At 40.7% G+C, this 14,469-nt stretch overlaps 1 protein-coding gene across 1 annotated transcript in view; it reads left to right on the top strand.

Annotated features, from left to right (window-relative positions):
• SORCS1 (sortilin related VPS10 domain containing receptor 1) overlaps positions 1-14,469 on the top strand; it is a 554,727-nt gene that overhangs the window by 61,780 nt on the left and 478,478 nt on the right. The gene's annotated exons all lie outside the window — the stretch shown is intronic.

Here is a 14,469-nt window from a genome sequence, read left to right as displayed (position 1 = left end):
ATAACTATCATAGCTGCCTGCCAATAGTTGTCTAACATAATAAGAACAACCTGGATGGTACGCCAGAAAAAGAAAGGCACGTTACAAAACTTGGCCACTTTGCAGCTTACTTAAGGATTGTTTGCATTCAACCAAGAGATGACCTGCACAGGAAAGAATCCTACCACAATGGTGCTTTGCAGAAAATGCTTGTTCAGATGGAGGATGTAACAGATATTCACTGATCATCTTACTGTGTAACAGGGACAGAATGGGGCATTTTCACGTATTTTATCTCATAGCATTTTTACACTGTCTCAGTGATGTAGACTTTTGTATCAGTCTGTCCTGGCAGCAAAGAGATGGCACCCCCAAGTGGAAATAAAGGAGAGTTTAATGAAGGGCCTCTTCAAGGGCTCTTGTTGGAGTTAAAGGAAACCAGTGAGTGATGAGGAAGCACATAGACACTAGCAACAGTGTGCAGCCATCACCTCTGGTCCTGGAGAGGCAAAGAGAGAACAACATGGTGGGAGGGAGGGAGTAGGCGAGTTGCAGGCACAGACAGAGGAAGGTGGCCACTGCTAATCAGTAGAGAGGCAGATGGTAAAGGGTGATGGAGAACAGCTCTGGTCTCTCCCTCCAGTCTCGGAACTCTTGCCAGTTCCTCCCATTGACCCAACCAGAAGCCACAGGGCAAGGGGGCCCTGTTAATACAGCCCCAAATGTCAGCATCCTATGGCCCATAGCATGAGGAAGGAGGACAGGAAAGGATCTGGAAGGGCAAATGGGCAGTATCTAACCATTTTCTTGCCTTTATTTTACAAAAAGGGAAAATGTGACCCAGAATAATAAATGATTTACTTAATGGCATGCAGCAGAGGACTCAACCACAGATTTCTGATTCCAGAGTGTTCGTTTCTTAAGTTCTCCATTTCTGATTCACTTGTTTAAATAAAGTGCAAATTGGACTAAGTTCCTAGATTCCATCGCCTGAGCACAGTTCCTTGACTGAGGACTGTGTCCTAACACCATCATTTTCCAGAACTTCACATTCATCACAAGTGGGTATGGTGAGAGTGAACGTGAGTTTCTGTGTGTTGCAGTGAAGATCTCAATACCGAGGGAGGTTATTCTCTTTAAAGTACATTAATTTTTTTGATACAGAATGAGGGGTTGAGGAAAATTAGTGTTGGGATAGCATAGAAAAGTGAATGGGGAAAGTGAGATAGGAGATTTAACTAGGAATTGGGGTTGGGGTGTGTGTGTTTCTGATTGGTTATGTTAGGAATTTGGCCTTTAAAAATATTGATAATGTTAGCAAACCTTTACTAAGTCTACATAATATGGTAAGCTGTGTGCTAAAGCTCCGTCTTTATGTACATAATGTGTGTTCCCAATAGTTAGCTATTTAACTACTTACAGGTGAGAAAATGGAGGCGTTAAAGTTGAAAGTCATACCAACAGTATGTAATCAGGATTTGACCCTCATCATCCAGCTTACCTCATAGCCAGTCTTTTCAATCTTTTAATACCTATTAAAGCAAAGCACAAAGCCTTCAAGATCTTATTGCTCATTAACGTGGGTGAAAAATAACTTCATCTATCTCTTCTGCAGTACAACAATAACTTAGCCATGTATTATCTGCCTTTAGGTTAGTGCAACTACTGGATAAGATATAATTTGTCTATCAGCAAATATGAGTGATTGTGTCATTTTAGTATATTTTATAAAGGAGACATAATTGTTTCTAGTTGAATGAAAATGGGGAATAGGCAGTGAGGTTTCATAAATACAAAAGGAAAATTCTTGGGCAAGTTGTGAAGTGTATCTTTAATCTTGGGCTTTAATGCAAATTGAATCCCACGCACCATTTGTAAATACCTATGTTGGGGTTATATAGTTTATTGTCAGCAGGGCACATACTATTTTTTATATTTGGCTTTATCATATTTTTATCTGAATCACTTTTACCATGCTCCTTGGAAGAGAGGTAACATTTTTTTTTTTAATTCCTCATGATTTCTGCCCTATACTTAGCCATTTGGTAACTTTCTAAAATTTTATTTTATTGTAAAACTCAGCACTGATAAATCACTGAGCTTCCACATAGAGTGGATTTAAAATTTATATGCTCTGACTCAGGTAGGTAGAAATACAACTTTATTTCTCCATAACTGAATATTGCTTGCTCACCAGCACCCATTTCTGCTTAAGGAAGGAATACTCATATGCCACTTGAATTTATCTCACTCACTTCCCATTTAAGTCTATCACTTTTAGGTGAAATCCAACTCTCTAGAGAAGATACTTACTCTTTCAGAGTTTTTTCCTCACCCCTTCTCTTTCTCTTTCACCTGGGCCCAGTGGAACTATGAGTTCAGGGTTACATGTAACATGATGAAGTGGAGGAGAGGCAGGAGGTCACTCTGGTTCTTGCAGACTCCACTGAAGAATGTCACTCCTTGGTCTTTCATGTTGACTCTGATGCAGTTGTAGATGAGATCAGTTACCTTCTGTTTCCTTTATTGTGTTATGCATTGAGATCACTCCCCTGGTGACTAGGCTCCCATCTTAATGCTTACATGTGCAATTTTTTTTTTTCCCCCAAGTCCAGCTTTGGCTGCCATTTAATCTCTAACTTGGACCATCTACCCTAACCCCTTCTCTATAGTTACCACCTCTTGCCTAATGACCAGCCGATGCCTTTAGGAAAGATCTGTGTCTTATACTAGGCCAGGTGGAATTTCCACATCTTTACACCTTGGGTCTGCCGTGTGTTGATGTCAGACACTCTGAAAGTCTTCGCCCATGTTCCAGAAAGAAAGCAGGTGAGCCTTTCCTTCCCACAGATCACCAAACCTACCTATGAGACTTCTGTTGTTCCCTCAACTGAAGATTTTCTCTCTAAACACTGTAGGGCTGGCTGTGTCAGGGACCATGCTTAGATCTAACCGTGTTGTTCCCTGAATTCTCAGGGTTCCTCCCTCCAGGTCAAATGCTTCTCTCTCTCTCTCTCTCTCTTTTTGGTCTGGCAAACCGCTCCTGTATCCTTCCCTGAGTCAATGCTTATCCTACTGTCCAGTTCTACCAACCACTGATATATGGAAACAGTGACGACAGAAAAATCAAAACAAAAGCCACTTCTCTATTTCTTGTATCTAATTGCTGCCAATCCAAAGGTCTTGGGCTCTAAATCTCTTATTTGGGCTATGGCTTTGAAGAAACCACTACTTTGGAAGTTGCAGTTGAATAATGAATTTATTTCTCTAGGCTATATCTCCTGTTCCCTCCTTTGAGCTCATATTGCCTCACCGTCCTGGTGTATTCTTAATGAAAAAGGACTGCTTAAGGGAAAAAATTACCTAGAAGGAGTAGAACTTGGGTAATATTTATAAATATTAACCAACTTTAGTAATGGATTAGAGCTGCTTTCATGTCATTTTGGAAGAATACTTAATGGATAGGATTTCCCAGTGAGTTAAGATTCTCTACATGATTGAGAGATGTCCCAACAGCAGTCCCCAACCGTTTTGGTACTAGGGACCGGTTTTGTGGAAGACAGTTTTTCCACGGGGGTGGCGGGGGCGGGGTGGGTCAGGTGGTGATGGAGCAATGAGGAGCGGCAGATGAAGCTTCGCTCACTAGCCTGCCTGTCACCTCCTGCTGTGCAGCCGGGGGGGGTTGGAGACCCCTGCCTTCGAATGCTGAGATTATGTATTAAGCATTCTGCAACAAATATTTATCACGCACCCCTGTTTAAGGGCTGGGGACATAGCAGAGAATAAAAGAAAATATCTGCCCTCATAGAGTTGCTATTCTAGAAAAGAAATAGAAAATATACAGGTAAGCAAAATACAAAGGGCATTATATAGTCATCAGTGTTGTGGAGAAAATACAGTGAGGAAGAATGGTAGGAAGTCTGGAAGAAGCAAGGCTTTTTGCAGTTTTAAACAGTGTGATGAAAGTTGAAAAATCTCGAGGAGGTGAGGGAGCGAGCCATGTGGACGGATGGTGGTCCAGGCAGCGGGAACAGCAACTGGAAAGTTTTTGAGGCAGGAATGACTTTGCTGTGTTCAAGAAAGAACAAGGAGACACAGTAGCTGAAGCAGAGTGAGGGAGGGAGAGAATAGACAGGGGTGAAGTCACAGGGGTCATGGTGGAAGAGATAGTGACAGGCAGGTCATGTAAGGCCTTGCAGGCCATCATAGGGAATGTGGCTTTGATTCTGAGGGAGATGGGGATCCAATGGAAGGGATCCAATGATTCGACCAATGGTTCAGATCGGGGATGTAGCACTGTTGGTTATGGAAAGTGTGCACATGTTGTATATATATGTGGAAATCACCCAGACATTTTGGGAGCCAGTCGTGCATTGTGGTTAAAACACATGGGCTGTCTGTGGTCAGGCTGCTTGGGTACAATTTGTAGTTCAAGAACTTACTAGGAAATCTTAGAGAATTCCACTAAAGCCTAAAGTACATGGGGCTTTTATAAGGATTAAATGAGAAAATACATGAAAAGCAACAAAAACAGTGCCTAGCTCATAAAATTCAAACCGTTATCTGGCATTATTACTGTTAGGGTTTCTTTTATTGTTGAACTTGAAAAAACAAAGTTGGGATCATGAAGAACTTAGGGTTTTTTTTGGTTTGTTTGTTTGTTTGGGTTTTTTTGCGGTACGTGGGCCTCTTACTGTTGTGGCCTCTCCCGTTGCGGAGCACAGGCTCCGGACGCGCAGGCTCAGCGGCCATGGCTCACGGGCCCAGCCGCTCCACGGCATGTGGGATCTTCCCGGACCGGGGCACGAACCCGTGTCCCCTGCATCGGCAGGCGGACTCTCAACCACTGCGCCACCAGGGAAGCCCCGAACTTAGAGTTTTTTGGTTATGTTTTGCTTTTCTCCCCATGGTTTGCTTTCGGCCTGTGAAGTTGGGAATTTTCCCAAAAAAACAAACAAAAAACTTTCAGTGCTTTCAGGATTTGTCTGGCATAGGTGCTTAGACGGAAAATACAGAACCACCTGTTTCTTGAGTACTGAACTTGGTTCTCAAGTTGAAAGCCACACAAAGATACACTTGGCATTTTATGGCTACCAAGAAAAGAGAGCATAAAAATAAAGTGGTGATAAGTCTCTCACATCAAGTTACTAAGTTGCCAAATCAGCTCTTTGCCGATAGGTAGTACACGTGTGGCTCCTGAGTGGGGACTCAGTAGGAAGAGGAAAGGCTCTTAAGAGCTGTTTGACTGGCAGGTGTATTGGACTGCATCCTTATCATGCCTGAGGCAGGGAGAGTGATAACATTGAGAGTCAACACTAATAGCTGCTGTGCATTTAGCACTTAGTACGTGCCAAGCCCTGTGCTACGTCCATTAACTCTCATCCTGCAATACAGATGATATTATTCCTGCTACCTAGATAAGTGAGGCTCCACGCTACCCAGTTTCCATAGACCTAAGTAGCAGTCTCCAGAAGAATTCTTGTCTCACATCCTTGTTTTTCATTGCAGAAGTAGCTCACCTCAATCTTGGGCAAAATTCACTCTTGGAGTGTCCTCGGCATCCTACAGTCTAACAGAGGATGCACCTAACAGTCAGTGAGGCTCTCTCTTTTCTGAGCTCACAGTTGTCAGTTGCACTTAGCATGGCTTCCAATCCTCCTACCTAGGAGAGTGTCCGAACCTCAGGTGTACGCATGTGCTCTCTTTACCACATTTCCATAGTTGGCTTAAGTGAGACATCTTCTTGTCTTCCTTTGTAAATCAACTTTCAACTGTTAAATCATGTTTGCAGCTCTTCTTGGAATTCTCTTGGAGTTTCTGACATCTTCTGGTCCTGTAGGTACTCACACGTGCTCTGAGGTGCAGTGTTGTGCGCACCGATGGCGTTCCTGGGGGGCTCATTTGTGCACAAAGACGGGATCATCAGAAAGTGAGTGATGGGTCATGAACACATGTGGCAGCTACTTGGCTGTTGGGAGATACTAAGATGTTTCCATTTCACCACTCCATCTTCACCATGGAGCGAGTTGAAGAAAATGTATTGAAGCCGTATGGACCATTTAGGCTTTGAGGGAGCAGGTTCCAGCTGTTAGAGGCAGGTGGGGGTCTCCAGTGGTTAGATATCCTCAGCATTCAAAAGCTTTTAGGCCAGGAGCTTAGAGGTAAGCATTACTGTAGAAGGTGATTGAGTCTCAATGACTTAATTTCCACCTGGTACCTTAATGTAGCAGCAGATGAACTCAGTCTCTGGAATTTCAAACCCATGCTTAAACTGTTAAAGGTGACTTTAAATGAGACACTCCATTCATCTTCCTGAGTTTGGAGGACTGCCCGAAGACCGGAGGCACAGGTGAGAAACGTCAGAAGAATCGTCCTCCCAGAAATGGAAATTAATGCCGCATTCTAACCTAACACCCGCCTCCTGTCTATATGAACCCATTAAATGATGAAACGGTGGATTGTCGTCATCAGAAGACTGATTCCATTTAAAGGGAGAGGAGCAGAGTTTACTTCAAATCCTAAGCCATCAGTCATCATTGATGTTGGGGACCCATAAGCAAGTGGTGAGGATTAAGGGATTTATCAGAGAAGGCTCAAAAGGGGCCACTGGCCAGCTCCGCTGCACAGACAAGAAGGGATTAGTAGAGGAGTTATGTCAGCAGCAGCGGCAGGACGAGGTTTGTGATAAAATGTGGTAAAGGACAGCTGTATTAACTACTTTTGTTGATGTTTTCCCCGAGTTGCACCATAGCAGAGGGCTTGAGTCTCTCTTGCTTTTTCCTCCAGAAACCCCATGGAAGGGGTAGTTTTTTTCCATATGATGGCTCTCCTTTAGGTCACTGACTATCTCTCCTTTCATCATCTTACTCAACAAATTGTGCGCGCACGCGTGTGTGTGTGTGTGTGTGTGTGTGTGTACATTAGAATAGATTTCTGGCCGTGATGTTTTGGCCCATCAGTCCTAGATCCAGAATGTCTCTCCATATCATTTCAGCTGTGAGATATTGGTGTGGTGAAGGGCAAGAGAGTACAGAGTGGAAAGCCTGGCTTGTATGCCAGGCAGACTTGGGTCTTGTATCCCAGTTTTGCATCTTACTGGCCAACTTGCTGGAACCCTGCTCCATAAAAATAAAGGCTTTGGTCCAAATTAAGTGTGCAGTCGATGAGGCTATTATTATTTATCAATTAGCATCTCTCCCAGGCCCAGCATCTCCCAGCTCCAACTAAGCATCCAGGTTTAGTGTTGCTCCAACACAGTTGGAAAAGAATAACTAATAGCTACCTACGGTTTTGAATTTTGTAATTTCATGTTCTCATTTAATATCTAAAAATACTGGAAGATATAAATTATTATAGTTGTTATCAGTCATCATCATCATTACTGCTAAACATCATTTTACATATGAAAAAGGGAAGGTCAGCAAAGCAGTGATCCAGCCCAAATTACAAATTCAGACCGCTCTGTGCTCTTGTCCTCTGGGGATGATGCTAAAAAAAGGGACTAGTCACACCAGGAAACACTTAATTTGTCCCCAGCTGACGTGTTAGCTGGAGGTTGCTGCCTCCCATTCCACTGTCTTCCCCTACTTTACTCCCTACCTTATGAACCCATTAGGCTCACGCTTCTGTAGGGTTCTCTCTAGGGACGGGTAGATTGTGACAGGTCACTGGTGGGAAAAGTACTCTTGGTGCTACTTATCTCCTTCCAAGGAATTGTGAACTAGAGGAAAGGAGATCAAGAAGCCTTACTCATCCCAGAGAGAGGGCTGAGCCCCTCTGTGTGGAAGCCACCCAGCCTCCCCTCCTCTTTTCACTCTGTAATGCCAGTCTGTCATTGTTGCCTGAGCTATGAAGTGAAATAAACACAGACTTAAGGGATTTGGTGGGTCGATGGATAATTCTTTTTTCCTAGTGTCCTGTTCAGGATTTTATGTCTGAAAAGAGCTTCAGCGATTTTAGAGTCCTTTTAAACATTGTAAAGATGGATGGAATAAGCACTGCTAGACTTTGGGGGATTTGTTCTAAGACTATAAGAACTAACAGTGACTTGAATCTAGCTTCATGCCATTTTTCTGAGTTCAGTGCTTTGGCAGATAGAGATGGGGTTTGGGAAGGTATAGAGGTGACAGAGAGCACTGTATCCATTTTACACTTGGGAGAACTGATTTGCCTTTGCTCTACAGCATTAAACTTGAATCTTGTTGTCTTTTTGTTGCATTATTTTACCTCTTTACTTCATTCATTCGCTCTTTCATTAATCATTTATAAATAACCAGTTTGGGGCTTCCCTCGTGGTGCAGTGGTTGGGAGTCCGCCTGCCGATGCAGAGGACGCAGGTTCGTGCCGCATGCCACGGAGCGGCTGGGCCTGTGAGCCATGGCCACTGGGCCTGCGCGTCCAGAGCCTGTGCTCCGTAAGGGGAGAGGCCACAACGGTAAGAGGCCCGCGTACCGCAAAAAAAAAAACAAACAGTTTGAGTGCCTGCTCGAGGTTTGATTCTGTGCTTAGCGATGGGGACACAGCAGTGAGAATGACTACATTTCCCTACTCCTCAAAGACAGAGAGGCAGTACATGTTAGATGATACTAAAGCACATGAGTAAGTTTTCGTTTCTGCAGATTTTTCAAGATTTTCAAAAATCTGCAGGTTTTTTTTTTTCCAGATTTTAGATTTTCATGTGCCTGGTTTAATTTAGACTTGTCTTTCCTGAAGCTCAGAGGAGTAGACTATGGACAGTACTAGTAGTAATTGGATGAAAATCATGTAAAGACGAGAAAATCTATGCCATTTTTTGTTTACTCCAAAAGCATTCTTAGTTCATGTCAAGTAACATCAGCTTTACTATTTATTAGTTTATTCTGTGAAAGCATTGGTTTTAGCTTTTATTTTATTTCAACAAAGATGCCAACAAAATAAAATTAACAATTAAAATGCTCAAAAAAGTTATGTATGCTTTCATGAAAAATATAGGAATTTGATTTGGGGTGATTACTTATGTTTTAGAGGTTGGCCGTTGGTTAGTATATACTGTTTTTCAGGAGTGACTCATATATCATGAGATTCTGAGTCAGATTCTTATTGCAGTTGAGTTCGGAGGATAGCAACAATTAAAATTAGTAATAGTGATAAATTATAGTCACATTAATAGTAATTTTTCAAAAAGCTTAGGTAAAGGGGACACTGATTGGAAAGGATGCGGGTCTCTCTCTTATAATCCAAGGAAAAGCTGAACGTGAAGGTTCCAGGAAACCAGGGGTTATAGTACAAGTTGTTTATGAACTTTTATTCTAAGGCCCTGACATGGGTATAACTTAAACTCTGCGTCTAAGTTACAAGTGACCAGAAGAGACACTCTTAATTGTTCTGGTTTGGTTCAACGGCCTATGAGCTGTGTCCAAAGAGATAGAGGCAAAAAGCTGCTGGTCACCAAGTAGTGACTGTGTGAGCTGACTTTCTGATAAAAGTTGAGTCAGACAGTTGACCAATATATCTGCTTCATTACACCTTCGAGCCTGCCCTGCTTATTTACACTGCTTCTCTCATATGTCAAAGACACCCTAGCTTACCAGTTCAGCTATCACACAGGCAGCAGAGTGCCAGTCATCCCCTACCCAACCGGGAAAGAAAACCAAGTCCCAACCAGAGGCTGTATCCAGAGGTAGTGCAACAAGCTGCTGTAAGAGCTGCTTGTCAGCCATTGGGTTTCCTAGGTGATGTGCTTGCCTCCCTAATGTTTAACTCGACCTTGTCTCACGTTTCTGAGATCTACAGATAAAATGGTAACTTGAACTATCACCAGTGCAACGTGTATACAGTCTTTGGGGAAAAGGGTGGGAACAAAAAAATTCAAACCATTTAAAAAATTAAAAAAAAAAAGCTTCAGTGAGATAATTTCTCAACCCACAGCAACTAAGAGACTCAAGGAACCAAAAGAAAAACAGGCAGAGGCTATAAGGAAGGTTTCTGGAGACAGGAGTCCTTTGCAAATATTTATCTTTTGCCTCTTCTACTCTTTATTCTAGCTTTTTTATGTCTCTGTGATGAATGCAATGTTTACTCCTCAAATGTTTGACCCTTGGTGGCCCTGCCTATATAAGGTTCTTATAATCTTCCAGTTAATCCTTGTTACTTGTCATCACCTTCATCATCACTACTACATAGTACTGAGCACATATCAGGTGCTAGGAGTTAGGCTTGGTGAGACCTACATATATGTTTATGTGTGTGTATGTGTGTGTGTGTATATATATATAATTTATTCAGTCTTTCACACAATTCAAGAGATTATTACTATAGAGAGAGGAGTTCTTGGCTATTCAGCTGCATTAAAATTTTGCCTAATATTACAGCTAGGAAGTCATAGAAGCTATCTACATCAGTCTTTCAGGATCTTTCCATTGTACTATGTTGCCTTTTTATTTATGAAATGAAAACCTTTTTCTCCAGGAAAACTGAACATATGGACCAAGGATAAAGCTGCTTAATAAAAACAGATTGGCTAGTGCCACTATGGAATGCCATGTTTTCCAGAAAAAAAATGAATTACCCTAAGCTGCTGATAATGCTTTAAATTTGAGGGGCCGGACAGTCACATGGTGGCAGATTAAATGCAGTGGGTTTCTTGAGTTTTATAGAGGACAATTATTTATCCTTACCAAGACCAAGACTGACTTAAAGTAAAAGACAGCAATCACAGAGGAGAAAAATTAAATCCAGATTTTGTAACTCTCAGTCTAGTGCTCTTTCTATCACTGGTAATATTTCTAGGTGGAATTAAATCATGTGACTTAACAGAGCTTTCTGTTCCCAAACCATTCTGTTAAGTCACTTAATCCACCAAAGAACAATAATATATTGATACACGTTATTCCTGTAGCTTTTTTTTTTAACAGTGAGAAAGGAAAAAACCCAAGAGATTGGTTAGTTTACCTAAAGTCACACAGCTATAAGTGACAAAGTCAAAATGTTGAATCTAGACCTACCTGACTCCTAATTCATGGTCTTTTCACTCTGACATATTATTTATAGTTGGATAAATTTATTATTTGAAGAGATAAAAAATCTAGGATAAAAACTTCAGACTATCTTAACATTTTAAGCTGTTATATATTAACTTCTCTTATTTATTGAAAACTCTGGTCTCTTAATGAGTTTAGACATCCCCACTCACTCCCCCCAAAATAATCCATCAGTGTCATTAAATGCATCATTTACTCACATTGGAGGTTTGAGAGTGGATTAATTTTGCATCTGTATATTCACATCTTGGACTTTTTGTGGTCTTGGCTGGGTTTTACTATAATATACAGTGGATTAGGACTTCCGTGTGAATTGTGAAACTATTAAATGATTATATGTCTCTAGAAAGCAATGAGCCCTCTAGGTATTGAGATTCCTCAGATGCTTCTCCAGTGCCTGAATTCTCTACACTGTGAAAGCAAGGTTTGAAAATCCCTATTTTGACAGCATCTGTGGAAGTGCTTTAAACTCCAAGTCACTTCCAGGCTTTGGAACTCTTTATTCAGTCACATTCTCCCTTTGAACAATACAGCTTAGAAATTTGTTTGGTAATGGGGGAAAGGCCTCGGTTTGTTTTATTGTCAGATTCCAATTGCTTTGTGAGCGATTGTAAAATGTCGAGCTAGTGTCTGTAATGCAATTGCCTCCACATAATACAAAATGCTCATTGTCGACTTCTCCTGAGAAAAACAGTGTATAGCTGTTAAAAAGGATTCTGCTTCTACTCCAATGTTCGGCTGAGTAGGATCCATCTTCAAAATGTGACATACGTTTGGGTGTCACCAAACTTCTGTATTTTCTGAGCCAGGAAATGGAGCAGATGCTCTTGGGAACTTGATTTACTTGCCCTATTTCCCTTCAAAAGAGCCCCTGGCATTTTTTTCTCCCACATTTCCCCATGGTTACGGTGTGCTTCTTTTATTGTGGTCTCTAATTAGGATACTACTTGGTAGTAAATACATTATTTAAGAGTTTAATAAAACACTGTATGAGTTGTCCATACAGGACAAACTATAAAGTGAGCTTTGATCATGTTTCTGTGTTTTGGAAGTATATTTCACATTTATTTGCAGAAGACCAACCATTAACCTCTACATAATACTTATTATTAAGTTGAGTCAGTTCAGTTATATGTTGATGTTCTAGCCAGCTTTTGTTTGTTGTTGTGTTTAAATGGATTTACCCAAGGACGAATTGGTATTTCCTAAAAATCACACAATGTAGTTTTCAGAGTTTTGAGATATGATGATTTGAAAAGCCTAGTCAGAAGCCATGTGGAATGACATCTCTGTCTCTCTCTCTATCTCTCTCTGTCTCCCTATCTCTCTCTCTCTCTCTCTCTTCAAATGTGAATGGCTAAAGGACTTGCCTCTTGTGTCCCTAAGATTTAATGTACCTGGAACTTGAGGTCTCTTCAATAAAACAGAGGCTTTGGGGGGCTTCATGCTGCTCTAACCTCTCATCAAGATCCAATATTGTTGTTGAGATATGAGCACACAGTTTTAGAAGCTGAGTTGTAGAAATTTTGCATGCCCTTGAGTTTATGTCAGGTGGAGCATTAATGTTTTAATAAATTTGTAATCAGGGTCTCATGAACCATGATCCTGATCTTTTTCAGGAAATGGAATAGATTATAGCCCCAAATAATTTGGAAGGTGTATTCTTTTTAGATAAATTCATAATATCTTTTGAATAGTTTGTATTTGCGGTTTTGTAGTATTTACTTAGTCTCATTATGGGGCAGGAAGTTAGTTGAGAAATACATCAAAGAATACATGACTGCACTTCTATTTATCTTTCAAATGAAGAGGCCAAAGAGTGTATTTGATCAGCTTGCATTTGTAATTCTGTTGTGGACTATTTTTGACCATTAATAGAGGAAATTACATTTCCATTTTCCAGGTTCTATTTTTTATACCAGAAAGTTCCATTCAGTATTTTCATTCTCCCCCCTCCTGTTTTTCTCTCTTCTCTCTCTGTCTCTCCCCGCTCTCTCTCACTAACATACACACACACACTAACACCTGTAGTCATTATGCAAACTGTGGCTTAAATAAACATTTGACTTCTAACAATAAGAAATAGTATAGTTCTTGTTCATTTACAACCTTTTTCTCCCCTACTGTAGACATTCACATTAGCTTTAAGTATTATTCTTTACAGTGTTAGATGTGTACATTTTAAAAAGTTCTCTTAGCTACAGCGTGAGAGGGTATATCATATTCATACAATCCTGGATGACTGTCTAACACCTTTCCTTGTATTATGCACTTAAGAGCAGGGCAAAAGACCACAAACTGGAACTCTAGTATCGTGTCAAACCCAACATGACCCTTCACAGTCAGAATCTAAATAGAATGCCATGGGTTGCCCCATCCCCCACAAACGATTCATGTTTGAGTGCCCATATGCAACTCTGTTCAACCTCTTTCTTTTAAAGATGTGGATTCCTTGTGAAAAAGAAAGGCTTCACTGAGGATCATTCTGACTCATTTTGAAGCCTAGGGGAAGGCAAGGAATCTTCTGAAGATATGTCCCACTTCCTAGAATTGGGGAGGTAATTGATTTGGAGGATTACTTGAATTCACAAAATGGTTATAAACACTGCTAAGCGTTCTGAAGGTAAGGACACAAAAAGGATGACCTGTGACACTTATGCTTTAAATGGTGTGTCTTAGGCATGAAGGGTATTAACTAAGAAGCATATGAAGTGGGGTTGGAAGAATAGTATGAGAAAAAATACAAACTGGCAATTGAAATAAAATCATTTAAAAGATGAATGACAGAACAAAACCAGAGTTCATTTTGAAGTATATGAGTTATAAGGTTGCCTGTCCTCCAGGATCTTACATCATAGGATGTTGCTTTAGACTTAAATATTCTCCTCTTCAAATGTGCTCACCAAAATTCCAAGTTCCCCTCAGTGATGGTGGGGATGAGCCTTTCCTGTAATAATACTAGACCCTTTCAAATATGCAAGCATCTGACTCTCACGGATCCCTTCTCATATCAGGAAATTCAGCTCTTGGATTTTGAAGATCTTATTTAATAAAAAGTAACAAACAAAAACTCTGTGTAGTAAAAAATAAATAAATAAATTATTCACCTTTGAATAAAACTGTATCTAAAATTTAAAAAAGCTTAAAGGTATATCTAAAAAATGTTTAAAAAGTAAAATAAATTTAAAAATTAAAATAAGCTCCTCTTAAAGAGAAGTGTGAAAGTAAAGTTCCAAAAATTGAGGCTATTTCATTCCACCTCAGAGCCCTTGAGGGCAGACAAAGCCCTGTTCTGACAGCTGGGAAACGATGCTTTGATGACAGGCAAATCTTTGCTCTGAGAGTCTGTGGAAGTGCAGGTGTGATTAAAAAACAAACAAACCCTGAAATTAAAATGAGGGAAAACTGTGCAATTCCACAACAAATTGTACAATTTAGAAGTGGTACTGTTGCTTCAAACATGCCAAATGGG

The sequence above is a fragment of the Delphinapterus leucas genome, chromosome 16 (assembly GCF_059928025.1).
Source record: "Delphinapterus leucas isolate spDelLeu-1000000601 "Yukka" chromosome 16, BTC_Dleu_Yukka2, whole genome shotgun sequence".
NCBI classification, from domain to species: domain Eukaryota; kingdom Metazoa; phylum Chordata; class Mammalia; order Artiodactyla; family Monodontidae; genus Delphinapterus; species Delphinapterus leucas.
Note: the sequence above shows the minus strand (reverse complement) of the source record. Positions and strands in the feature narration are given on the sequence as shown.